The 2,588-nt window shown below is 34.8% G+C and overlaps 1 protein-coding gene across 1 annotated transcript in view; it reads right to left on the bottom strand.

Annotated features, from left to right (window-relative positions):
• The window catches only part of hibch (3-hydroxyisobutyryl-CoA hydrolase), a 16,442-nt gene that overhangs the window by 11,767 nt on the left and 2,087 nt on the right, over nucleotides 1-2,588 (bottom strand). The gene's annotated exons all lie outside the window — the stretch shown is intronic.

Below are 2,588 nucleotides of genomic sequence, written 5' to 3'. Positions count from 1 at the left end.
TATTTTTTGACTAAATGTTTGAAATTTTAGGAGCAACCTGACGTTTGTGTACTCTTTAACACTTAGCTTTGTTTTTAAGGATTTAGGTATTGAAGAGTAATAAACAGAAGAGATTATTCAGATTTATGATCAAGCTGGTTCTTTGTGTCGCTGATGCTTAAGTACTACACCTTAACCCCATTAGTTTTTGCTTGTGTATAATCAATGAAAAAAATGGGGATTGCATGATGAAGTTCCTGTTGGTTTATAGAGCAGCTGCGATCTCGGCGCCTCTTGGAATTGTCCATATTTGGACTGCGGTACGTGCATGAAACAGCAATCACCCTGAGGATGGTTTGCGTCAACAGCAGTGCTCTTTCTGTAGTGACATGGTGGACGACGTAGGCTTGGAATGATTTATGCTTCAAGGACCAGAGGTCCACAGTAAAGAAACAAACTGTAGGTCAAATGAAGCAAAGGAACACAAAAGGTTTTTGACTTTTCTCAGAAAGGAATATAAAAAACAGAATCACACAATGAATTGTGCATCAGATCCATGCCGTCAGCTTTCCTGTGTTTGTCTCAAAAGGTCAAACAAAAAAAAGTGATGACACACGTCAAAAACTCATTATTTTTCAAACTTCAGTATGTGAAATATAACACCTCAGGTGGTGGTGTATGAACTCCATCATATTTTATGTAGTCTTTAAAAATAGCTTGTTGTTAAGATCTTTTGTCTTTTCAGCTCAATTGTCCTTTGTCAGGTTTACTCAGTGTCACAAATAAAATAATGAAATAAAAAGAAGTGAAAAAGTTTTAAATACTAATAGAAAAATAAGAATTTAAAAACTGGGCCACCAACAACTCATCCCTGAAGATGATGACATTTTCTCAGGCTACCCAAGAGAAACAATCTCTCTGATTGGACAAAACACCATCACTAAACTAAAGAAAAAAATAGGACTATCCTTTAAATAAAATCTTCATCTCAGCAACAATCACTGCAGACCTGCACAAATGTTGGATAGGTGCAACAAGAAAACACTTAGAAGACCCCCTCTGATAAAAAAAATTTGATTTTACATGTTCTTGTGGAATTTTTATGATGATGGAGGGCATATGTTGAGAAAATTAAGATCAAAATAACATTTTTGAGTATTTCTTTTGTCAAATTGTTGTAAATTAAGAGCAGTCAAAAATATGCTGTCGATCCAGTTAAATGATCAGAGCTATGTAAGGCAAGGCAAGTTTATTTGTATAGCACATTTCATGTACAGAGACAATTCAAAGTGCTTTACATAAAACATTAAAAGAAACATGTACATCTTCGTTTTCCTCGTAAGAGCTGGTTCAGAACTGTACGGCTGGATAGCTCCAATTTTCTCACCGCTTTTGTTGCACCGGTAATTTAGATACATTGTTTGCCATCTGTCTCTCTACTCCATCCCTCCTTTTGTTCAACTCATACTTTCATCAACATCATCAATGTGTGTCATACAGAGGCAGTCAGTCAAACAATATTGCAATAGATCCCACAGGGTTCTTCTCTTGTTTTTTTAAATTTTCTATATTTATTAACAACCTGCCAAATTGCTCCTCCAAATGTAATATTCATCTGTATGCTGATGACACCATATTATTTTGTTCCAATCCAAGTATTTTTGGATATTAGCATTAAATTACATTGAGATTTCAATTCTGTACAAAAATAAATGTCATCTAACAGGTTAATTTTAAACAAAACAAAATCAGATTTTATGCTTTTCCAAAAACAAAACATGCATGCTGACGGAATAATACTTAATTTGCATTATTCCCCACCACTTAACTGACAAATTCAAATACCGCTCACAACTCAAAGGTGAATTTCTAATGAACTATTGCTGAAACTATGTCCCAGAAAATGACAGGGTTTTTTTAAATTTTGTCTAAAAACAGCATAATCATAATTTTAAGACCACTGGGAACGCTTTTACAATAGATCAAAATATGATTAGAGTGGGTTTAAAGTTAATATTTTTCTCATTATAGTCAGCATAATTAGCTACTTATGTGGTTACTGAGCCAACAAGTTGATTCTGGCAATTAAGCCCTTTATAGGGCCAACAAAAAACAGCAAAGTCATGCTGTTATAAAGATGAGCAGAAGTACATGATGCATTTCTAAGTCTTAAACCCTTAATTGAGTCAAGCACGTACCTCCTGCAACCAAGCCATTAAAAATAATTGAAAAATTCTTAACCCCTAAAGGATATCTTCACAGTGGAAACATCAGAATTCCACATTAAGACCCTTTTTGTTAGAATGTGTGCAGGTTAAGGACAGAGGAATGATGAAAAATGAGCAAGAATTTGCCAGAAATGCCCCCCCCCCCAGTGTTACGTAACAGCTTAGATTGCAGAGGAAATCCTGACCTTCTGAATTTTCTCAGCCTCAACTCCACAAATAGCAGAAATCCTACAGCAAAAGCTGTCAGACAGTCAGATGTCATTTAGAGGTCAATCTGAGATTAGTTATGAATGAACTGCTTGTTAAAAAATATTTAAAAAATTTAATTATTGGTACCAAACAGCTAATCCTCTATCATGCCTCAGACAACATAACACAATC

This window comes from Oryzias melastigma, linkage group LG21, assembly GCF_002922805.2.
Source record: "Oryzias melastigma strain HK-1 linkage group LG21, ASM292280v2, whole genome shotgun sequence".
NCBI classification, from domain to species: Eukaryota; Metazoa; Chordata; class Actinopteri; order Beloniformes; family Adrianichthyidae; genus Oryzias; species Oryzias melastigma.
The sequence above is the reverse complement of the archived record's forward strand: the minus strand, read 5'-3'. Positions and strand labels throughout refer to the sequence as shown.